This window comes from Hemitrygon akajei, chromosome 20 (assembly GCF_048418815.1).
Source record: "Hemitrygon akajei chromosome 20, sHemAka1.3, whole genome shotgun sequence".
In the NCBI taxonomy this organism is placed as follows: domain Eukaryota; kingdom Metazoa; phylum Chordata; class Chondrichthyes; order Myliobatiformes; family Dasyatidae; genus Hemitrygon; species Hemitrygon akajei.
In genome coordinates this window covers 57,966,953-57,992,735 of record NC_133143.1, presented here as the reverse complement: position 1 = coordinate 57,992,735, position 25,783 = coordinate 57,966,953, and the positions used below count along the sequence as shown (strand labels likewise).

Genomic DNA, 25,783 nt, shown 5'->3' with positions numbered 1-25,783 from the left:
TTTGTTCTCCTTTACACTTGTGTACCAGAAGTGACATTCAACAATCCTGAATCTCGAAAAGTGATTAATACGTTGAGCCACAGACAACTCAGCCAATGTTGTAATCAAGAGAAAATCAAAGTGTTACAGATGGTCAAAATCGGAACAGAAACCGATAATGGTGAGGGAACTCAGGTCAGGCAGCGTGTGTGAAGACAGATAGAGTTAGAGCTAATGTTTGGTTTCAAGGACACTTCATTCATCTAAAACTTGACTTTCCTTTGTAGATGCTTCTGAGTGGATTTTCTGTATTTAGGTTCAATATTGCTAATACATTAGTGAAAGTGTTTTTATAAACTACTGTATATAGTGTACTGTGCAAAAGTCTTAGGCACATAAAGTCTTAGATTTTGCACACTACTGAAGTAATTTTATGAATTGCACTGTGCCAAAAAAAATCATGACCTACAGGACAACCTGATTCTGATCTGGGACTCTGTTGTGAACTGAGAGTGGAAAGGTGGCAGGGAGAAGGGAATTATGTTTGGGAAAAGGGGAAGGGAGAGGAGAGGGAGTGGGAGCCACCAGCGATACACTCTGTAATGATCAATAAACCAATTGTTTAGATTCAAATGACCTTGCCTGGTAACACAGGGCTGGGTGTGTCTGCACTCACACCACCCCCCCCCCCCCCATCATCTCTGACACTGCTTCTCTGCCACCTGCCCCTCACTATTCTCAATATCCTTTGGTCCCGCCAGATTTCCAAACTTGCTCTCCGCATCATGTTGACAAATACAATACTGTCCAAAAGTCTTTGGCACCCTAGCCATATATATATATATATATTTGCCAAAGACTTTTGCACAGTACGGTGTTGTAACTAGCATAAAACAACTAGCAGTATCCATCATCAAGGACCCCACCATCAAGGTCATGCTCTCTTCTCACTGCTACCACCAGGAGGGAGGTACAGGAACTTTAGGTCTCACACCACCAGCTTTAGGAATAATTTTTACCCCTCAACCTTTAGTCTCCTGAACCAGTGTGAAGAACTTCACTCACCTCAGCAGTGAACTGATTCCACAACCTATGGACTCACTTTCAAGGACTCAACAACTCGTGCTCAGGATTATTTATTTTTTTAATTGTATTTGCACTAATTGTCTCCTTTGCACATAGGTTGTTTGTCAGTTTTAGTTTGTGTGTAGTTTTTTATTGTTTCTATTTTATTTGTTATGCCATGAATCCCTGCAGGAAAATGAATCTCAAGATTATATGGTGATATGTACATACTGCTAGTCATAAAGGAATTAAAATAAGGAAGAAAACTTTGAACTTGAATGGGTCAAGGAAAGTGGAAGCAGACAAACCAATTGTCTTTGTTCTTGCTATGAGTTCAAAGGAATGGAGGCTGCCATTTTGTGAAGCTGCTCTGCATCCTCCATTTTGTGAGCTGCAGTTACTTGGCTTTCGGTGTTTTAAAGTAGATACAATGATGCTTCAGGTACTCTGCTGGACTAGAGGTCATTTTCAAATAAGAAGTTATTTGTGAGGTGTTAATTGGCTAGGTTTGGCAGGTTTGTGACTGCTGGGGTCTTGCCTACCCTGAGTGATTCAAACTGCTTACTGGTTTTTTAACTGATTTTAAATAAAGAAGCATAATTTACCAGATGTCAGTTGTCACTTGTGGAAGAAGGGCAATAAATGGATGTTGGGCTGGACCAGAGCCAATAATAAGGTGTTAAAGGTCAGGCAGATGACCCATAGCCAATAACACTGAAATGCAACATTTAAACTAGTAAGGAATAAGAATAAAAGCAGAAGATTTTGGAAACAAGATAGCTGTAACTCTCTTCAGAGACCTAGTTTTGCTAGGAAGAACTCCCATGCCAAGAGCTGGGAGAAGAAGGGTCAATTGTTTGGCCAATGGGAGATCCCCAGGTTTGGTCTTATAAATTGGAAAAGTGGTCTGAGTGAGTATTGGAACAAAGGGAACAGCAGAATTCATGAATTCATGTGCTAAGCTGTTGGCTTGGGGTCAACATAGTTATGTTGATATTTGTGCAGCCACAATAAATGCGAGCTTTGATTAATGAAGAGTTGCATAATGAGTTTCCTAACCTAGTGCCCTTGAAGAATGGTCAAAAATATTTCGAATATAAACTTACTTTGAACTTTGTTGGTCACTCAGGCTGATTGTGGAAATTGCAATCATATAATTCTTTCGAGCATTTTCTAACTGCCATGCATTTTCAGTTCATCACTTTAATTATCAGCTCACACTGTGGGATTTTAAAAGACGTGTATGCGACACTGCAGATATTATTTGAGAGACAAAAGTGACTCTTTCTGGATACTGATGGTAGCTGGAGATTGCATTTAACTTGTGTAATCCAGGAGTTTAGGAAAGAGTTAAACCCAGAGCTGAACCACAGTACTGGAGGACTACAGAAAAGATGACTTTGTATGCAGGAATGTAAATAGGCTGGATTGCTCATGTATGTCTAACTGTTGGTTGATTTATGACCTGTTTCTCTGCTGTTCTCATTCTTGCGTGCTCTCACATCCAGTCAATCCAACACCCGGCTTGATGAGGTAGCAGGTACTGCAGCAGCAACAGAGTATGATCATTATTCGCTGACATGATATAAATTATAAAGCCTAGTGGGATTCTGTAGTTACCTGATTTATGTCGTCAGAACAGATGGGACTCTGAGTTAAGGAAGGGTCAACAATAACGAGGTCAGTGGGTGTTTTAACTTTCATACAGATGAGGTAATGCAATCATTTTTTAAAATTAAGATCTGTGATCAAGTGCTTATTTAGTAACGTTGTAGACTGGCTAGCTAGTAACTAGATTGGTATTTCCTTTTCATAAAAGGATTTAGCAATATTTGTTTCTATATTTCTCCTGAAGCAATTTAGGACTTCATTAGATTGCTCCCATAAATATCTTTCACTCACAGACAGGTAGATGACTGAGAACAGAGAACACTGCAGTACAGGCCATTCGGCCCACAATGTTGTGCTGAACCAGCTAAAAAAGCAAATTAAAAACACTTAGACACGAATTCCTCCTACCTACACCATGTCCATATCCATCCATCTTCCTCACATCCATGTACCTATCCAAAAGTCTCTTCAAAGCCTCTAATGTATTTGCCTCAACCACCATACTAGGCAGCACATTCCAGGCACCCACCACTCTGAATAAAAACCTAATCTTGATTTGCACAATGACTTGAAATTCTTTGGGTTTAGTGAGGGAAATCTAGGACTAGAGGGCACAACCACAGAATAGAGGGACGTCCATTTAGAACAGAGGTGAGAAGGAATTTCTTTAGCCAGAGGAAGGTGAATCTGTGGGATTAATTGCCTCGCAAGGCTGTGGAAGCCAAGTCACTGGGTATATTTAAAGCAGAGGTTGATAGTTTCTTGATTAGTCAGGACATCAAAGGTTATGGGGAGAAGGTAGGGGAATGGGGTTGAGAGAGGTAATAAATCAGCCAAGATGGAATGGTGGAGCAGACTCAATGGGCTGAATGGCCTAATTCTGCTCCTATGTTTTATGGTCTTGGTTGTATCAATGTTGCACTGTTAGGACAGAACTTCAAATTGCAGCTAGTTAGCAGTGATGTTGTAAATTCAGTTTAATTTCATGCCTTCAGTGTTTCAGTGACATTGCACCCACATTACATGACAGCAGTGGGTAGCTGTGAATGCCTGGCGTCCGGGAGGAAGTAGGAGAAATGCTGGAGGAGCTCAGCAGGTTTAGGCAGCATCTATGGAGGAGAATAACACTTCACAGTCTCCAGGAATTAAATATGTTAAATGATATTAAATAAACCATTGAGCAGTGGACGTTTTGGGCCGAGTCCCTTCCTATGTCTTATGATCTTATACTGGAAGAAATGGATCAGCCCATGATTGAATAGCAGAGCAGACTTGATGGGCCGAATGGCCTAATTCTGCTCTTATGTCTTATGGTCTTATCAGGACTGGAAAGGAAGGTGGAAGTAGAAACTAACAGTTAGACTTCTACAAATATCACATATGGGTGAAAAATATAGTGGCTGGTTGGAGAAGACACTGGTAACAAAGAGGGGTAAATTAATTAATTAACAGTCACCATTGCTGACTTATTTGAAATATTGTGACAATCTAATAGGTCTGCAAGAGGAGGCCCAGATATCCACAATGTATAAATGAGTAGAGCCTTGAAAGCAGACAGAAAACAAAATAAATTACTGTTAATATGCCTGACCTTCAGACACTCCGCGATGTAGAGCAAAGAAGGGAGATAATTGAAAAGGCCGGGTGTTGGGCCTGGAGGCGAGAGTCAGGGCTGTTCTGGTCTGCTCTTCACTGCTGTGAGGCTGAGGCTGTTGACCTGCTCCGGCTGCTCCAGGCTTCATGTCAGCGAGCTTCACAAGTTACTCTACTGTGTGATGAACTGAGGCCGAGGCTGTGGGCCTGCTCTGGGCTTCGTCTCTACGGACTCACTTTCATTCTGAACGCTGTTGCTTGCTTTTATTTTTGCATGATTTGTGTTTTTTTTTCTCTTTCTCCACATATTGGGTGTTAGTTGGTCTTTATCTTTAATGGGTTCCATTGGGTTTCTTTGTTTTGTGGCTGCCTGTAAGGAGATGAATCTCAAGGTCGTATAATGTACAGCATATATACTTTGATACTAAATGTACTTTGAACTTTGAACATTGATTACTGGGAGATTACGGGAGGTCATCTTGAATTCATTAGTATGATGAGAGAAGCTGCTTCCCTCACACTGGGGCCGCAGGTCAATGGCAAAGAACGCCAATGTCCTGATTAGACCAAGCAAGATAACAGGCCAACACTGCTTCTCCACTGTTCGTACTTCTCATTCTCTAAAATTAATGACTTCTCACAACTAGTGCTTATAACCAACTCCATTAACATGAATTATTGGCATTCTTATACTCCCTCATTCTCTAACATAATGAAACCAAAAGCTCTCTTTAAGGTCCTCAAGAAGGGTCTGGGCTCAAAATGTTGACACTATTCCTTTCCATAGATGCTGCCTGACCTGCTGAGATCCTCCAGAAATTTGAATGTATAGCTGTCTTAACGAGAGGCTTCTGTTAATTATTAACCTCCACCGCAGTATCATTCCAGTAGAAATTTAGGCAAAGGGTCCAATGACCATCTACAAGTGCAACCATGGAGTTCCTTTGGGAAAGGCCAGTGTTTAGGAGTGGGGGGGGGGGGGGGGTGGATCCCCGGTCACAAATTGGCCGTCTTGCACAATTGCTGTGGCATCCCTGAGAAGCCGTAGACAGCCAGAAACTTCCACGGATTTCACAGCCTCCAACTCTCAAAGAGACAATTATCACCTATCTCGAGCTTCTGTCCTCCATTCATTGCAATGATCTTCAGCTTCTGTTGTTGCAGCTCTTAATGGGCTCATTATCCATGACAGAGAAGGGTCCATATTGTCACCACCAAGATTATATTTAACACCCCCGTAATAATGAACTCATTATCTGTCTCTTTCATTATTTATATTCTCTGTAACTCATCGTAACTACTTAGGCCTTGCACTGTTCTGCTGCCACAAAACCAGCAAATATGGCAACAGTAATCAACCTGATTCTGATATGAATGTGCAATTTATTCATTTCCCCAGGAAATGTCAAGGTTTTTGTAGAAAACGCTGTCACTGTAAATTCGGAAAAGCACGTAACCACGCGAAGGAGAGCTTGCAGCTGGTCAAACACAATCTGGACGTCAGCAAGAGGTCTCTTTTCATTTTTTCAGGTGAGCGGTTTATTGGTAGGAGCTCACCTGCCCTCCACCCTGTAAAATGGAGACTTAGCTGTGCAGTAAACATAAACCCAACAACCTGTTGAAAATGAACAAATCTGGCTGCCGAAACCTTTGCCTTCCCTTGACCATCAATGAAGTGCTCCCAAGGTGACGTTACTCAGATTTTCATGATTGCGTGTAATTTTGACTTGGCATAAAATCTGAATTAGCTTTACCAACACTGACAAGCTAGCCTGGGGAAGTGAATGTGTTGGCACTCCTCCCTGCCAAAGTGAGAGAAATATATTCACGGTTTCACACGCTTTCAGAAACAAATGCAGTTCTAAAAATGATTAGCTTTACTTGTCACGTGTTCATTCCAACCTCATAACGTACAGTGCAATGTGTCATTTGTGTCAACAAACAACAACACAGACCAAACATGTGCTGGGGGCAGCCTACAAGTGTCGCTACAATCCCGGCACCAACATAGCATGCCTACAACTTACTAGCCCCTATGTCCTTGGAATGTGGAGGGGAACTGATGCACTAGGAGGAACCCCACACATCGGGGGGAAAATGCCCCCATTTCTTCCAGACAGAGGAGGGAATTGAATTTGGGCCTTTGGTACTGTCTATTGTAGTTGGAAATGCAGTTCTAGGAACCCCTAGTCCATTTGTCTAATCTACATCAGATCTTCTCTGCATCAACTGGATCTGGAGGACTGATACTTTAGGTCCTCGGCTAATGGTAGGGGCCCATGGTGTAAAGAACATTGGGAACTCAAGCACTAGGAGAAGATTGCATCATTTTTAATTTAAAGCACATTTTCCTGATATGGAGCCAACCCTCAATCTAGCTGTATCAGAGACCAGTCAGTGTCAGAAATCCACCTCAAGACGTATACTTGTTTGAAGGGCAAAGTGTGTGATGATCTCAGGATGTGATAAGAATGGTCAATTTGTCTGCTTCACTCCTCCAGAGACAAAAAAAATGCTGCCAATTACATTCCTCCTACAACCAGAAAAAAAATCCACTCTCTCTCCAAACTTGTCAAACGGTCTTTGTTAAATTGTCAAATGATACAGGAATGATTCAGTTGCCTTCGTCATGAAGTTTTATACATAAACAGTGATGCACAATCTCTCTTACACACAGGAATCCAACAGTTTCTTGTCTCTGAGCAAATGGCAATATAACAAAATCAAATGCAAAATACTGTGTATCTGGAATAGGAGCCAAAAATCTTAGAGACACTCAGCAGGTGATGCAATTCAAAGTAAATTTATTATCAAATACATATATGTAAACATATACAACCCCAAGATTAATTTTTCTTGTGGGCATACTCAACAAACCTATAAAATAATGACCATAATAGATTAATTGAAAGACTGCACCAACTTAAGCCTTCAATCAGTGTGCAAAAGACCACAAACTGTGCAAACACAAAAATAAAGAAATAATAATAATAAATAAATAAGCAATAATTATCGAGAGCATGAGATGCAAAGTCCTTGAAAGTGATTCCGCATGTTGTGGGAACGGTTCCATGATGGGACAAGTGAAGTTGAGTGAAGTCACCCACTGTTTCAAGGGCCAGATGGCTGAGGAGTAATAACTGTTCCTGAACCTGCTGGTGTGAGTCCTGAGGCTCCTGTACCTTCTTCCTGATGGCAGAAGTGAGAAAAGAGCATGTAGGTACAGGGTTCTGAGTTGGATGATCAGCCATGATCATACTGAATGGCGGTGCAGGCTCGAAGGGCCGAATGGCCTACTCCTGCACCTATTTTCTATGTTTTTATGTCTTGGGTGCTGGGGGTCCCTGATGATAGATGTGGCTTTCCAGTGAAGTTCCATGTAGATGTGCTTAATGGTGGGGGGGGACGGGACTTTATCCGTGATTGACTGGGTCATATCAACTACTTTTTGTACGCTTTTCCATCCAAGGGCATTGGTGTTGCTATGCCAGGTCATGATGCAGCCAGTCAATATACTCTACACCACACATCTATAGAAGTTTTTCAAAGTTTTAGATGTCATGCCTAATCTTCACAAACTCCTAGTGAAGTAGAGGAATAAAAGTATAATAAAAATATATTTATTTTGCGATTAAAATATATAATCAAACCTAGATGATCGTCATAGTATCAGTAACACATTACAAAATGTGCGAGGAACTCACCAAATCTTGCACCATCTATGGATGGGTCTAAACAAACAAAGTTTTTTGACCAAGATAAACCCTGATGAGGGGTTTCGGCATGAAATGCCAACTGTTTATTCATTTCCAGAGATGCTGCCTGACTTGCTGGGTTCCCCCAACATTTTGTGGGTGTTGCTCAAGATTTCCAGCATCTGCTGAATCCCTGTTTATCATAAAACCAGAATGTCAAGAAATTTGATTTTGCCCTCCTTTGCCACCTCCCTGGGAAAGAGTATCTCTTCTGTAATCCTCCTCCATTGATGCATTTAGCATATATGGGGTTAATGAATTCCTGATCTTCAGATGCTCTTAGGCTCTTACATAAAATCTTGCTTTGCATTCAGTGCAGGCTCGGTGAAAGAGCTAAGAAATAGAGTCATAGTGTCATAGAAAACTACAGCTCAAAAATAGACCCTTCAGCCCATCCAGTCCCTGCAAATTATTAACCTGCCTAGTTCCATTGACCTACACCTAGAGTCAGGGGTGCTAACCTTTTTAGTGCCGTGGACCAATACCATTAAGCAAGGGGTCCATGGACTCCAGGTTGGGAACTCCTGACTGAGACCATAGTCCTCCATACCCCTCTCATCCATAAACCTATCCGAATTTCTCTTAAATATTGACGGTGAACTACTGGCAGCTCATTTCACATTCCATTGCCTTCTGAGTGAAGAAGATCCCCCTCATGTTCCTGTTAAATATTTCACCTTTCATCCTTAAATTATGACCTCTAGTTTTTGTCTCACCCAACCTGAGGGGAAAATTCTGCTTGTATTTTCCCTATCTACAGTATACCCCTCATGATTTTATATACCTGCTTCAAAAGGGGAAAGAGTTTTGATGTGCAAGTTCTCTGGTTTCACTGGAGCATTGTAAATGTTTACCCATTGCTGTTGGGTAAGTTGACATCAACATAACCACATGCAGAAAGGAAGTTCAAACTCAGCGGGTGTGATTGGCAATAAGTATTTTATTATTTAGCAGTCGTAACTAAAGAAAAGCTACAAACACAAGAGAATCTGCAGATGCTGTAAATCCAAAACAACTCGCACAAATTGCTGGGGGAGCTCAGCAGGTCAGGCAGCATCAATGGAAAAGAGTAAACAACTGCGTTTCGGGCCGAGACCCTTCAGCAGGACTGAGAGGGAGGAGTCTGAATTAAAAGGTGGGTGGAGGGGAAAAAAGGCTAGCTAGAAGGTGATAGGTGAAGCCAGGTGTGTGGGAAAGGTCAATGGCTGGAGAAGAAGGAATCTGATAGGAGAGGAAAGTAGACAATAGGAGAAAGGGAAGAAGGAGGGGACCCAGGGGAAGTAATTGGCAGGTGATAAGAAGTACAAGGTCAGGGTGGGGAATATTGGAAGGGGGAAGGAATTTTGTCAATGTGAAGGAGAAATCGATATTCATATCATCAGTTTGGAAGTATCCAGATACTGCTTCTCCACCGTGAAGGTGGCCTCATCTTGAATGGATCGACATGTTGGATGGGAATGAAAATCATTGTTTGGCCACCGGAAACTCCCACATGTGGCGGAGATGCTCGACAAAGTGGTCCCCCGATTTACGTCGGGTCTCTCCAGTGTAGACGAGGCCCTGTCGAGAGCACCAGACACAACAGATGACCCAAGCAGATTCACAGGTTAAGTGTTGCCTCACCTGGAAGGGCTATTTGGGAGGTGAAGGAGAAGGTGAATGGGCAGGTGTAGCACATCGGCTCCTTATAGGGATAAGTCCCTGGAGGGAGATGAGTAGGAAGAGATGAATGGACAAGGAAATCGCAGAGGGAGAGATCCCTGCAAGAAGCGGAGGGCGGGGGGAGGTAAAAATATGTTTAGAGGTAGGGTCCATTTGGAGTTGTGTGGGATAATGTGTTGGATGTAGAAGTTGATGGGGTGGTTAGTGAGAACAAGAGGGACCCTATCACTATTAAGGTGGTGGGAAGATGGATGGGGTGAGGGCAGATATAGGGGAAATGAAGGACATGTGGGCGAGGGCAGGATCAGTACTGGAGGTAGGGAAGCCCCATTCTTTAAAGAAGGAATACATTTCTGATGTCCTGGAATGGAAATCTGCAGAAGTGAAAAAACTGAGGAAAGGGAATTGCATTTTTACAGGCGATAGGGTGGGAAGAGGTATAGCTGAGACAACTTTGGGAATTAATAAGTTTATATAAAATATCTGTTGACAGTTGTCTCCAGACTGGAGACAGAGAGACCAAGAAAGGGGAAGGAGGTGTCAAAGATGGCCCAAATGAATTTAAGGGCAGGTTGGAAGTTTGAGGCAATATTGATGAGCACACAAGGTGCATGAAGCAGCACCAGTGCAGTTGTCAATGCAACGGAGGAAGAGTCAGGAAGTATAACCAGGGAAAAACGACTTTCTCAAACCCATTGCCAAATTGGGTGAAATTTGCTTCAGTCGTGGAGTTTTATTGAATGCAAAATGCAATTCATGTTCCACCAACTTTGACATACCCTGATTATATTTGTTAACCCCCCCAAAATAATCCAATGTTCTCAAGGAAAATTGTAGGTCAATATTTAGATATTTTGATAATCTAACTGGAAATTAATAATATATACTCAGTGGCACTTTATTAGGTACCTCCTGTACTTAATAAAGTAGCACTTAGTGTATGTTTGAGGTTTTCTGCTGCTGTAGTCCACCCACTTTAAAGTTCAACATGTTATGCATTCAGAGATGTTTCACTGTAGACCACTGTTGTAATCATGGTTATTTGTGTTACTGTCACCTTCCAGTCAGCTTGAACCAGTCTGGCCGTTCCCCTCTGACCTCCCTCCTAAACAAAGCAGTTTTGCTTGCAGAGCTGACACTCAGGAAACTTTTTTGTTTGTTTTTTTTTTGCACCATTTTCTGTAAACTGTAGAGCCTGTTGTATGTGAAAATCTCAGGAGATCAGCAGTTTCTGAGATACTCAAGCCACCCCATCTGGCACCAACAATCATTCCACTGTCAAAATCACTTGCGTCACATTTCTTCCCCATTCTGAGGTTTGGTCTGAACAAAAACTCAACCTCTTGCCCACGCCTGCATGTTATTATGCATTAAGTTGCTGCCACATGATTGGCTGATTGGATATTTGCGTTAATAAGTGGGGGTAGAAGTGATTTCCTGATGAAGGGTCTCAGCCCGAAACGTCGACATTTTATTCCTTTCTGTAGATGCTGCCCAACCCGCTGAGTTCCTCCAGTAGTTTGTGTGCATTACTTTCAGTAAAATATTAACTCTGTTTTGTTATAGATACGTGGTGAACATTTCTTGCATCTTCTGTTTTTATTTCTGTGTCCTGTATAATGTTAAACTCTCTAAGAATTATTATATTAATTGTCAGCTCACAAAAATATACCCTTTCCCTCAAAGCGTCTGCTTCACTTCACTGATATCGCACTGAATTAAATGGAACTGTTTGTCGCTGTCCTGTAAGATTTGTTGTTGAGTGGAAATCCTGTGGTTCCAGAAATATTATCGGATTCGTCAACATCAGGATCATCTACAACTTGTAAGTAGACATACATTTTTCACAAATGTGAATTTATCTTAACTGAGAGTGAAAGTACATTTTGAATTTAAAGGAACAGTTAATGGTAGCAGTGAAACATCATACTAAAGATTTGACAATAAGTTGTCCAACTGATGATAAAACATTCCCCCCCTGTGTTATCTGCTTGCATGGAAAAGATATTCCAAATCTGCCCTTCGCGAGGTGTCACATCCATCATGGGACATTTGTCTGCCATTACTGTTGTCAACTGAGAAACTGCTGCTGTGCCAAAGCTGATATATTAATTCAAAAAATATTTTGCCTTCACTCCTGGCAGATTTTATAGTTAAGTGATATTTAACTGTAGTTTATAGGAAAAGGCATTTTCTATAAATAATTCATTGTGGAAAGAGATAAAAACAGAAAATACTGGAAGAACACTACCAGAGAGAGCGCAGAGGAGATTTACAAGGATGTTACCTGGATTGGAGGGGTGCACCTTATGAGAACAGGTTGAGTGTACTTGGCCTTTTCTCCTTGGAGCCACAATGGATGAGAGGTGACCTGATAGAGGTGTATAAGATGATAAGGGGCATTGATCGTGTGCATAGCCAGAAGCTTTTTCCCAGGTCTGAAACGGCTAACAAGAGGGGCATAGTTTTAAAATGCTTGGAAATAGGTACCAAGGGGATGTCAGAGGTAACTTTTTCACACAGAGAGGGGTGGGTGTGTGGAATGCACTGCCGGCAGTGGTGGTGGAGGTGGATACAATAGGGTGTTTTAAGAGCTCTTTAGGTACATGGAACTTAGAAAAATAGAGGGTAGGGAAATTCTAGGCAGTCTCTAGAGTAGGTTACATGCTCGACACAACATTGTGGGCCAAGGACCTGTAATGTGCTGTAAATTTCTATGTTCCATGTTCTAACACAGCAGGCAGATTAAAGCTAGTACGGTAACTATTTCTGTTTCTTCACACTTTCCAGCAGTTTGTTTTACTTCACATTTCCAGTTGTTATTTGTATTGAAAAAAAATGTTCACATGAAGATGTGTTGCTGATCTTTATCTGGGAATGAAATGGTAATTAGCTTTCTAAGTAATCTTTTCTGAGTCAGAAAGGTTCAACAGTGGTAAATTTCCTTGAACATTTCTTGTCCTGTTGTTGTAAATTCACAAAATGATGTGGAAATATTGATTACTCTTGTATACTGAGTTATTGCCAGTGTTAGGTGGTGGATGGAGGATAGCTCTGAAGAACCTATCTGCATTTCAGAACAATGAACCTGTAATATGAATATCCGCTTTTAAAATATTTGTTCAGAAATATTAATCTCTTTTTAATGAAATATTACTTGATTGTTTTGCAACATATTCAAAACTTGATCAATAATTTAACAATCTTCAGCAGAGAAAATTTGCAAAATTGGTCATGGTAAAGATCACTAAAGTATCTACATAGTATCATGGTGTTGAAAGATAATTCTCTTGATTGATTGTTTCATCTGAGTCATGGCACATTTTAAAGATCTCAGACTTAATAAGGGATGGTGTTGTTGCCCTGTTTTTTCTTAATGTTATATCTTGACTTACTTTTGACATATATTAAGTGATGGATTTAAGACTCTGTCCAAAGGAACAGAACTAGGCCATTCAACTCATCGAGTTGGTTCTGCCATACTATCATGGAGGGTCTATTATTCAGCTAGTTGAGAGGTGTCTCAGCAACAGCCTTGCACTCAACGTCATTAAGAGCAAAGAGTTGATTGCGGATTTCAGAAATGGTGAACCACAAACCAATCCTCACAGAGGGATCAGAAATGGAGAAAGTGAGCAATTTCAAGTTCCTGGGTGTCAATATCTCTGAGGATCTAACCTGGATGCAACATATTGCTGCAGCTATAAAGCAGCCGAGACAGCCACTATATTTCATGAGGAGTTTGGGAAGATTTGGTATGTTACATAAAACACCATTACAAATGTACCATGAGGAGCATTCTGCATCACCAGTATGGGACCTTGGCTTTTGCTGAAACTGAGAACTCTAAGACATTGAAGTTGTTTCTTTTCGTTTCCAATGCCACAGTCAAGCACACCCACACAAAGCAGCTTTGAATTTAACGCAGGTTAACCCCCAACCACAGCTGGACACTTCCTACCTTCCTCCACAAACGAGGCAGCCTCTTGACCTTGAAGAATGGGGGTTTCCTGCTATCATTGTTAATAAACTATGATCAATTTGCAGGTCTTCTTTGATTACATTGACATCAAACTGCCTAAAGTGACGCTGCTTGCAGGCAAGATAAAGGAGGGAATTCCATAGGGTCTACAGCAGCCAATTCTAACCAAGTCAAATTGCCACCGCTGGCATCCTCCACTGATTTTTTTACACTTGTATGACGAGCCCTCAACTCCACTGGTGACTGCTTCAAAGTCAAAGATATGTATTAGATCCTTTATTAGACAATAGACAATAGACAATAGGTGCAGAAGTAGACCATTCAGCCCTTCGAGCCTGCACCACCATTCTGAGATCATGGCTGATTATCTACTATCAATACCCGGTTCCTGCCTTGTCCCCATATCCCTTGATTCCCCTATCCATAAGATACCCATCTAGCTCCTTCTTGAAAGCATCCAGAGAATTGGCCTCCACTGCCTTCCGAGGCAGTGCATTCCAGACCCCCACAACTCTCTGGGAGAAGAAGTTTTTCCTTAACTCTGTCCTAAATGACCTACCCCTTATTCTCAAACCATGCCCTCTGGTACTGGACTCTCCCAGCATCTGGAACATATTTCCTGCCTCTGTCTTGTCCAATCCCTTAATAATCTTATATGTTGCAATCAGATCCCCTCTCAATCTCCTTAATTCCAGCATGTACAGGCCCAGTCTCTCTAACCTCTCTGTGTAAGACAGTCCGGACATCCCAGGAATTAACCTCGTGAATCTACGCTGCACTTCCTCTATAGCCAGGATGTCCTTCCTTGACCCTGGAGACCAAAACTGTACACAATACTCCATGTGTGGTCTCACCAGGGCCCTGTACAAATGCAAAAAGAATTTCCTTGCTCTTGTACTCAATTCCCTTTGTAATAAAGGCCAACATTCCATTAGCCTTTTTCACTGCCTGCTGCACTTGCTCATTCACCTTCAGTGACTGATGAACAAGTACTCCTAGATCTCTTTGTATTTCTCCCTTACCTAACTCTACACCATTCAGATAATAATCTGCCTTCCTGTTCTTACTCCCAAAGTGGATAACTTCACACTTATTCACATTAAACGTCATCTCCCAAGTATCTGCCCACTCACTCAGCCTATCCAAGTCACCCTGAATTCTTCTATCATCCTCATCACATGTCACACTGCCACCCAGCTTAGTATCATCAGCAAACTTTCTGATGTTATTCTCAATGCCTTCATCTAAATTGTTTATGTAAATCGTAAACAGCTGTGGTCCCAATACCGAGCCCTATGGCACCCCACTAGTCACCACCTGCCATTCCGAGAAACACCCATTCACCATTACCCTTTGCTTTCTATCTGCCAACCAGTTTTCTATCCATGTCAATATCGTCCCCCCAATGCCATGAGCTTTGATTTTACCCACCAATCTCCTATGTGGGACCTTATCAAATGCCTTCTGAAAATCGAGGTACACTACATCCACTGGATCTCCCTTGTCTAACTTCCTGGTTACATCCTCGAAAAACTCCAATAGCAATTAGCAAACATCCAATCTTGAAATGATGAAACTTAAGTGTGCCCAAATGTAAATTAAGCGTAACGAGGTGGTCAGCAAAAGATACGGCCTCCGTCAGGCCTCTGCTGAATATTTCACAAAACAAAGTATGAATACGTAGCTTATTCCTTTTGTTTTTACCACGTCCTCTCTCATGTGGCTGGTAACAATACTAAACATAATAAACTCATAACACAGGGTACAGAGCAGATAGGGAACTGATGCATGGCTCCTACACAGTCAGTGCCAGATTCAGGTAGTTCTTACTGAGACCCATTCTGCATCATTTTAATTCAGTAGAAGCATCTTTGCTGCAATATGTAAACTACATAAAAAAACATAAGCTACTCTACTAATTAGTTATTTACAGTCCATTACAGCACTGGCTTTTAGGGCAGCAATGAAGACCCTACATCTCTGCCTGCCCTCAGCCACTCACATGTTGCTGTTTCCATAACAATTTTGTTCTACCAACCAGCCCCTGAACCTGGAGGACCAGTGGACCACTCTTAGAGATTGGTAGAGCCTGGCCTGTACGTTTTGACCTGTTTGGCATGGGTGACCCTATCAAGAGCCAAAGCACAAAGCCCTGACTCCAGCCAGCATAGCTCTCTGAGTCATTGAGGCATGCAAGTCTCCGAATCACAGAATGGTTATGCTCCTCTGGAGGATAAGTTACTGTAACAGCTGATTAAATATGATAAAGGCACAAGAGATTCTGCAGATGCTGGAAATTCAGTGCAACACACACAAAATGCTGGAAGAACTCAGCAAGTCGGGTAGCATCCATGGAGAGGAATAGACAGTCTAAATTTTTGGGCTGAGACCTTTCATCAAGACTAGAAAAGAAGGGGGCAGAAGCCAGAATAAGAAGGTGGGGGGAGGGGGAGATGTACAAGCTGGCAGATGATAGGTGAGACCAGATGATGGGAAGGTTGGTAAGTGGGGGAGGGAGGATGAAGTAAGAAGCTAGGAGTTGATAGGTGGAAGGAGTAAAGGGCTAAAGAAGAAGGATTCTAATAGGAGAAATTAGTAAACCATGAAAGGCAGGGAAGGAGGAGGGGAACCAGAAGGAAGTGATGGGCAGGTGAGGAGAGGTGCAAGGGTGAGAGGGTAACCAAAATGGAGAATGGGATAAGAGACAATGAGAGAAAGGGGGAGAAATTATGCGACGTTGAAGAAATTGAAGTTCATTCCATCGATATGGAGGCTATCCAAAGAGAAAATGAGGTGTTGTTCCTCCATGGATAGATATGTCAGAATGGGAATGGGAAGCCAAATTGAATAAAATAAAATTTCAAATTCTAAAACTCAAAAAAAAGATAATAATCTTGGAGCTATTTCACTGAGTTTTGCACATTTATGCTTGTTTGTGTCTAATTTCAGATTGGGAGGATTTGGGGAGGCATTTTTACAAACTGCTAGATATTTGGGTACAATTTCTGAGTTGTAAACTCAGAGAAAATTCCTGATCATGACATTTTCCAAATCAGGACCCTCTCCAATGCCAACACATCCTTTCTTACTGTAGATAAGGTGCCTAAAACTACTCACGTACTCCAAGTGCAGTCTGACCAAAGCCTGAGAGGTGACTTGATAAAGGTACAACATAATTGATCAATTGGATAGACAGACTTTTTTCCAGGATGGAAATGGCTAATTCAGGAGCATAATTTTATGGTGATTGGAGGAAAGTATAGGGTCAATGCCAAAGGTAAATTCTTTACAGAGAGTGGTGGGTACTGCCTAGGGTGGTGGTAGAAGTGGGTACATTCGGGGCATCTAAGAAGCTCTTAGCCAGGTACATTGATGATAGAATAATGGAAGGCTATGTAGGAGGGAAGGGATAGATTGATCTTAGAGTAGGTACAACATAATGGGCTGAAGGGCCTGTACTATGCTGGAATGTTTTCATGGTATGAACTTCGCCATGAAATTACTTCAAAAGTGTGATATTGCATTGAGAAACACCTCATTAAAAAGTTAAAATACTGTTTGCTTTCTGCCATTACTTGAAACCAAATCTGAAAGTGTTAAGATTAATGCCTAAATGTGCATTCAGGGAACAATAAGGTCATTTAAATATAGCAAAATTCAAATACATGTTTTAGAATCATTAAGTTAGGCAAACCTGTTGGATTAAAATTTGGTTATATTGATGGTATTCATCTTTCTAATAGAGAAAATGAAAGTTGAATTTATCGAGCAATTCCCACAAAGTATTTTTATGGTTTGTCAGCTACTTTCTTAGTATCTGCAAGTTCAATCATTATTAATTGTAACATATAACATCTCTAATACAGCAAATGGAAACTTTCCCGATGAGTCATTTGGTAATTCCATTTTATTCTGTTAACCGTTATTCATTAAATTATATCGCCAGGCAAGTTTCCACTTCTTCCCAAAATGACCGTCACACTGCAGCAGCACAGCGAGATGGAGAGAAAGACGAGGAAGAAGGGGAAAAGAGAGGAGGAGTATCAGGGAGACTGCTCTGGGTGGAGGAGTCAGGTTAATGTCTTTTCATTTCTGTTAGGAAGCTCGAGCTGTCTGTGGATATGGGCACAGACTGTTGCATTAATTAATTCTGAAAGAAATTGTTGATACAACAATCTCTGCCTGTATCTATGGGCAGAACCAGATAATAATTGCAGGTTCTAGGCAATGTCTGCCTCCTGCCACCTCAATGGCATTACCTTCACCGAATCTCCTAACATCAACATTTCATGGCCACCATTGACCAGAAACCAGGAACTCGGACAAGCTATGTGGCAGATTGTAACATTGAACCAGCGAGCTGTTGGTCTCTCCTCTTGTTGTGACAGAAGCGATGTCTCTCTCTCTCCCTCGTTAGCGAGAGAGAGTGCCTGTCTGAGATGGCGAAGTGCTGGGATGGAAAGTAGTTTCTGATGGCCTCCAGATCAGGTGGTGGGGGTTAATGCTTTTGCGGGAACAAGTTGGGGGAGGCTGGATGCTGTTTGGGATAATTTTATTGTCAAAGTATGCATGTACAACACAACTCTGATATTTGCCTTCTCCAGAAAGCCATGGAACACAGAAAAACCATGGAAGCTGTTGAAAGAAAAGACATCAACTCCCCCCCCCCCCCCACCCCGGCACAAAACATTAGGGACATAAAAACTTCTGGATAGGCACATGAACGTGAGGAAAATAGAAGGATATGGACATTGTGTTGGCAGAAGGGATTAGTTTAGTTGGCCATCTGATTACTAATTTAATTGGTTGAGCACAATATTGTGGGCCAGAGCATTGATCTTTGTTCTGTGTTCTACATTATAGTTAATCAAGACAAACCAGTTGTTTTTGTTACAAAGTTCAAAGGGAATTTATTATCAGTGTATGTGTATATACCATATACTATATACTATATACCATATACTATACCCTGAGATTCATTTTCTTGTGAGCATTCAGAGTAGAACAAAGAGATACAATGGAATCAATGAAAAACTGTTCACAAAGACTAACAAACCAACCAGTGTGCAAAAAAAGACAAGCTGCAAATACAAAAACACAAATAATAGTAATAATAATTAATAAATACACAGTACTAAGAAGATGAGTGGTAAAGGTAGTGCAAGCAATGGCACTTGCAAGGACGAAAGTCATCAGTGGAATCATGAATTCTGCCTTCCAGAGAAATGACAGCCTCTGCTGACTCCATTCGCGGTTACAGAATGATTGCCATGCTTGGAGAGTACGTCTCATAATGTGACCACAACTTAGCCCCCAGGTGGTGCCACTCCTTGCTTAAGACAGATAAAAGCGTTCTGCTCTATGTCAGACAACTTAAAAGGGATGGACCGATATCGTTCAATGCGAAAGGCAACTCCACTGTCCAAAGGGAGGTTCATGCTCTTGGGAACAGAATGATTCTGTTCATGCTCTTGGGAACAGAATGATTGCCATGCTTGGAGAGTACGTCTCATGATGTGACCACAACTTAGCCCCCAGGTGGTGCCACTCCTTGCTTAAGACAGATAAAAGCATTCTGCTCTATGTCAGACAACTTAAAAGGGATGGACCGATATCGTTCAATGCGAAAGGCAACTCCACTGTCCAAAGGGAGGTTCATCTTGGAGTTTACAGGTAATGGCAGAGATAGTAAAAGCCTTAAGGGCTGCCCACCTTTGCTGCATCATATTGGAGATTTTGAGTGTGGGAGGTGAATCCTGAAGGTCTCTTTCTTATTAGTGACATTTACTATTAGCATTGACCAAAAAGGACCTAAAGCATTGTTGAGGACCCTTGCCACCCATCCCACAATCTCTTTGCCCCACTACCATCAGGAAAGAGGTACTGATGCATCAGGACTAGGACTGGCAGACTGGGCAACAGCTTCTTCCCTCAGGCTGTGAGACTAATGAATACTCTGCCACCACCAAGGTCTCGTCACTAGGACAGCGAGCTGTTCACTGCATTTTACTGCATGCAGTTTGAATTATATTTTTGTTCACTTATATATGGTGGAATATTTTGGTTTATGTGCTGTGTGAGATATATGTTGTGCGGGTGCACTGTGAACTGTCCGGGGGAAAGTTGTTTCGTTTGGTTGTATATATATATATACAGTCAGATGACAATAAACTTGAACTTGGATTGACCTCTTTACATTTTCAATCTGTTTTTTATTGATTTAAAAAAATAAGGGTAAATACAAATCAGAGGAGAAGTTATATCAAAAACATAATTCAATAAAAGTACAAACAATGGCATGTACACTGTCAAAATCATTTATAGTATAATATTGAGCTAATATATAAAAGGAGAACTCCTCTTAACAGTTTATAAAAAAGACTCAAAATTTCTATTATTGAGAAGAAAAAAAACCCACTAAACTAACCTAAAACAAAAAAAAAGACTGGGCAGTCCATTTTGAGGATATAATTACAAAAAAAAAGGGAAAAATCCTTCTGGTCAAATCTGAAACTTCACGGAGAAGAAAAAAAAAGATTGCCTAAAAAAGTTTTTAAAAAAAGAAAATTTAAATCATATGAAAATATTGAATGAAAGGTCGCCAGGTTTGCTCAAATTTAAAAGATGTATCAAATGTCTGACTTCTAATTATCTCCAAGCTTAAATGTGACATGGATTGACCTCTTTACAGTAAGCTGCCAGGCAGGAGTGGACAGGGGTATCCATGGTTACACGACCTGCTATGGAAACCCACAGATTCAAACCTCTTATTAATCTTTGCTTAGATTCTAATTCTCCGGCACCAACAAGCTTTAATTTGTTGTGCCTTTTGGCTGATTTTCAAATGTCTTCACTCACAATTTATTTATTGAGATGCAGTGTGCAATAGGCCCTCCCAGCCCTTCGAGCTGTGCTGACCAGCAACCCCAAATTTAACCCTAGCCTAATCACGGGACAATTACAATGACCAATCAGCATGAAATTTAGACTGTCGAGGTAACTGGAATGCCTGGAGTAAATCCACGCAGATTTATTCCGGGTACACTGATGCACCATCAATAACTCTCGGAGACATTAGGCGAGATATAGGCTTTTATTCGCTGGAAGAGAGCAGTCAGCAGCAAGAGACCATCACACAACATCCTGGAGACTGAGGGGGGAGCAGTGCCTCCAATCGCCTTTATACAGGGGTCTGTGGGAGGAGCCACAGGAGCAGTCAGCGAGGGGGGGGGGGGGTGTCCAGACAGGTATATGTAGTTCACCACATACACCTTACAGGAGAACCTTTATTCCGGGAGAACCTACAACTCCTTACAGGCAACGGCGGGAGGTGAACCTAGGCTGCTGGCACTGTAGAGCATTGTGCTAACCACTATACTGCTGTAGAAGAGGCCGCACACATATGCAGTCATTTGATGGTTTCACTTTGTGGGTTTCCTCAAGTTAAGGTCTAGTTTCCCATAGATATATGCTTCTTGATTAGATCTTCTGATATTGCAGATTGACTTGTTTGATGTTCTGGTGGTTGCCAAGCTTGGCAATTACGGTAGTTGCAGATGTTTCATCAGCAGTAGAGGTGACATCCTCAGTGTGCAGTTGTTGTTATTTATACAGGCTTGTATTTATGCAGGCTTCCATTGGCTTGCCTTGGTCCTGATTGGCTACCCCTTAAACCTTTGAACTCTACTTGCTTGTGTTTCTTTGGCTCTTTGGGGTTCAGAGATGGGGTCTATGTTGATACTTTTGTTAACAGAGTTATCAGAAGAGAACATGCTTCTGAAAATTCTCGTGCCTGCTTCGTGTTTGCCTGCACCAGAAATTGGCGGTGTCCCAGTTAAGGTGGTGTCCTTCTTGATCTTCATGCACTGAGATTAGCGACGGTGGATCATGACTCCGTGCCACCAATTTGTGTTCCCGTAAACGAGTTGAGAGCTTATGTCCAGTCTGGCCGACGTAGTTCTTGTTGCAGTCTCCAAAGGTGATCCTGTACACCACGTTGCTTTTGTCAGTTGTCTTTACTAGTACCTTGGTTCCTGAGACAAGACTGACTGTTTTAAACATTTGCATTTCATCTGATATTGTGGTTGCTCTGATTCCGTCACAGTTATGCATAAACAACTCCAGTCAAGGGACGATCTGGAGTCACTTCAGAATACTGTGTTTAAGTGAAACCTCTGATTTAGGAAAAGTTAATAAAATAATTAGCCAATCTAATCATCTTTGATTAGTTAGTTAAAGAATGTACATGATGGAATTGGCTGATGAGGCAACAATGCCCTGAAATATAACATCATTGACGATAAAGTCTGCTTTCATGGTCACTGCTGCATGCCAGTATCTATAAACAACGGATTCATCCTCAATCTATCAGAAAGCCAGCACATTAATCAATTCTCCAGTATCTGCTTTGTCAAAATCTTTGTATGTTTACTTGGACAAGGGAACGACAATAGTTTTCACTGAAATTTCTTCGTAATAGTTGTAAAATTTTTACAAATAATGGTAAAAATATCGCCCCTTCTCAAACAGTTATTAAACATGTCAGTACTTTTCTCTTCTTCAATTTCTTAAATTTTCTCTCCCGTACTTGTTTAATTATAGTCTTATCTACAAACCTATTTATTTGATTCATGAGGACAATGGTCCTTACTCTGAATTGATTCTATGATCTACAGTTTCCACTTTCAGGAGCCCTTTACAACTCACATTCTCAGTATTATCTTTTATTTGCACAGGATTTCCTGGAGGCCATCCATTTTTATTCCAGTCCCCATTCCCACTCCAACATGTCAGTCCATGACCTGCTCTTCTGCCATGATGAGGCCACTCTCAGGTTGTAGGAGCAACACCTCATATTTCATCAAGGTAGTCTCCAAACTGATGGCATGAACATCGATTAATTCACCATTTTTTCTCTCTCCCTTTCCCTCCTCTTCATTTCCTCACTCTAGCCCCCTATTACCTCTTATCCTCTTATCACCACCCCCGGTGCCCCTCCTCCTTCCCTTTATCCCATGGTCCATTCTCCTATCCTATTAAATTCCTTCTTCTTCTTCTTCTTCTTCAGTCCTTTACCTTTTCCACCTATCACTTTTTAGCTTCTTACTTTATTCCCCCCTTCCCCACCCAACTTGCTTCACCTATCACCTTCTAGCTTTTCCTCCTCTCTCTCCCCCCACCCCCCACCTTCTTTGTCTGGCATCTTACCCTTTCCTTTCCAGGCCTGATGAAGGGTCTTTATCCGAAACAGCAACTATTTATTCATTCCATGGACACTGCCTGACCTGCTGAATTCCTCCAGTATTTTGTGTGGTGCTCTAGATTTCCAGCAAATGAAGAATCTCTTGCGCTAAGGAATAAGAATGCACATAACTTAAAAAATGCATCTCATAGGAAACTTAGAAAATAATTTGAATTTCTAAGCATATGCACTATCATTTTTAGGCCATTTTAGAGGTCAATTCTTTCTGGTATCTGCCAGTGCTGTACTGATACAGACAAAACTGATGCAAATCAAATGAGACTTCTAAATCATTTGAGGGCCGGAAAGACTGATGTGTATAGTCCCTCTGTTATTGTTGAATCCCTTGCTGAAATCCATTGTCTTTCATGTCTGACAGATTGGAACATTGTTTCTTGATGGAAGCTCCTTTGGGAATACAATTCTTTTCATATGGAAAGTTGACACCAGCAGGGATTGTCTCCATGGTGAATATATTTGCGTACTTTTTAATTGATGCATATGATGATATTTATTCACAGAAGATTAATGGTATGATCTGTTAGGCGGTAAAGAAGTCAATTTGCTAGCAAATTGTAGTGGTTAGCGCAACGGGGCGTTGGAGTTCAGAGTTCAGTTCCGCTGCGGTCTGTAAGGAGTTTGTACGTTCTCCCCGTGACCACATGGGTTTCCTCCGGGTGCTCCGGTTTCCTCCCACAGTCCAAAGACATACCAGTTAGTAGGTTATTTGGTCATTGTAAATTGTCCTGTGAATAGGCTAGGGCCAAATAGGTGGGTCGCTAAACTGGAAGGGCAAGTATGTATCTCTAAAAATAAAAATAAAAGAAATTATAAAACTTCTTTGGTGCAATCAAAGTGTTCAGTTGTTTGCCTATGTGCTTGGCTGGGATTTTTCCCATATAAATGAAACTAGAAATGCATTTATCTATTACGTTTATCTAGTAAAAGAATAACTGGCTACATTCTATGAAGTATGGCCAATAATCCACTTACTCAGCAAGATGTTCATATTACGAGGTGTAATTGAACTCTCTGCTAAATCCAGGGATAAAGCAAATTCAGTTCCAACTGCCTGGCCTGAAAGATTGCAAGTAATTGATGACTAGTATTAAGTGGGAGTGATTATAACCTTCGTGAAGACTCAGCTCCTTACTGTACTCTGCCCTGAATGACTATGTGGCTAAAGTCTGCTCCAACCCCATTTACAAGTTTGCAAGTAACACCACCATAGTGGGCTGGATTCCAAATGACTCAGAATACCAAGAGAAAGATTCGCTTTATTTGCCACATGTACATTGAAGCATACAGTGAAATGCAACATTTACGTCAAACCAAATCAGCAAGGATTTCGTGCTTTCAGAGCAAACAGCATGCCTACAACCTATTAACCCGAACTGTACTTCTTCGGAATGTGGAGGAAACTGCGCGGTCACGGAGGGAAAGTACAAACTCCTTACAGTAGTAGTGGGAATTGAACCCTGATCTTACAGGTGGCGCTGTAAAGCATGCACACTGCACTACCGTGACAAGCCCAAGGAGAAGGAGCAGAAGGTCCTAAAATAAGGAGATGGAGAGCTTCGTGGCATGTTGTCAAGACAACAACCTTTCTCTCAATGTCAGCAAAAACAAGAGAGCTTGTTATAGACTTCAGTGAGTGAGTGGAGGACACACCCCTGTCTGTATCAATGGTGATGAGATGGAGATGGCTGGTAACTTTGAGCTTCAAGGTATAAATATCATCAAAAATTTATCTTGGTCCAACTGCATTAACACCATGGCAAAGAAAGCATATTAATGCCTCTACTTCCTCAGAAGGCGAGGGAAATTTGGCATTTTAAAGGGAGGATGAGGCAACTGTGACAGGTTAGGGCAATATGCAAAGAATTGACTGATGGAATACAGTTCAGAGTAGAAGGAATAAAGGCACAGGCGATTTTTCTAAACAGGGAGCAAATTCAGAAATTTGAGATGCAAATGGACTTGGGAGTCTCAGGGTTCCCTAATGGTTAACTTGTAGGTTGAATTGGTGGTAAGGAAAGCAAATGCAAAAATATTGAAATGCAGTAGGCAAGCCACACTAGAGCGCCGGAGAGACAGTCTTTTAATGTGGAAACTAAACCCAAACAACATCGATGAATCACTTCATCTTTGTTGTTTTGATCTGCTTCCCTGTGAATGATCCACACTTGGCAGTGATCAAGTTTATAGTAAATCACGTTCGTGAGAGATGTAGCCTTATGGGGACTGGTGGAGTGAACTGAAAGTAAATATGTGAGATTAACTTCCTATGTCTTTTTTTGTATGGAAACATACAAACACTCAAAGTTATATTGTGCTTTACGCACATCAGGCAATCAAGTTTATACCTCAGTTCAACATAATAAGCCACTAGTGAACATTAGGAATGTAGCTGTTTCTTGGCTTGTCATCAGTTGAAAAGGAGAAGGTATTAAAAAGCAGTCAAGTTTACAGTTGTACAAAGATTTTGGAATTCCATGGATGTTTCCAAATGATAAAATTATGTAAGTAATTGTGCTATACTTACAAAGTTTTTCTTTATGTCTAACTAATAATTATCTGTTAATTGGAATTTTTATTTTGGTAATAGAATGCAGAAACAGCCCTTTGGCCCATCCAGTCCATGTTGAACCATTAATCTGCCTAGCCCCATCAACCTCCACCTGGACCATAGACCTCCGTACCCCTCCCATCCATGTACCTATCCAAATTTCTCGTAAATGTTGAAGTTGGACCTGCATCCATCGCTTGAGCTGGCAGTTCATTCTAAGGATGACGTCATTCTGCTTTAAATGAACTAGCAGTTCTTTTGCCTCTTTGGAATTTGACAGAGTGAATCAATAATTTCTTCAATATAAACAGTACAACTAAGCCATT

General features: G+C 41.3%; 1 long non-coding RNA gene across 1 annotated transcript; it reads left to right on the top strand.

Annotated features, from left to right (window-relative positions):
* Positions 1-2,576: 2,576 nt before the first annotated feature.
* LOC140713987 (uncharacterized) lies at positions 2,577-11,484 on the top strand. The gene is made up of 3 exons (XR_012095799.1): positions 2,577-2,724; positions 5,648-5,778; positions 11,352-11,484. It is a non-coding gene; the product is annotated as an uncharacterized lncRNA (long non-coding RNA).
* Positions 11,485-25,783: the final 14,299 nt, after the last annotated feature.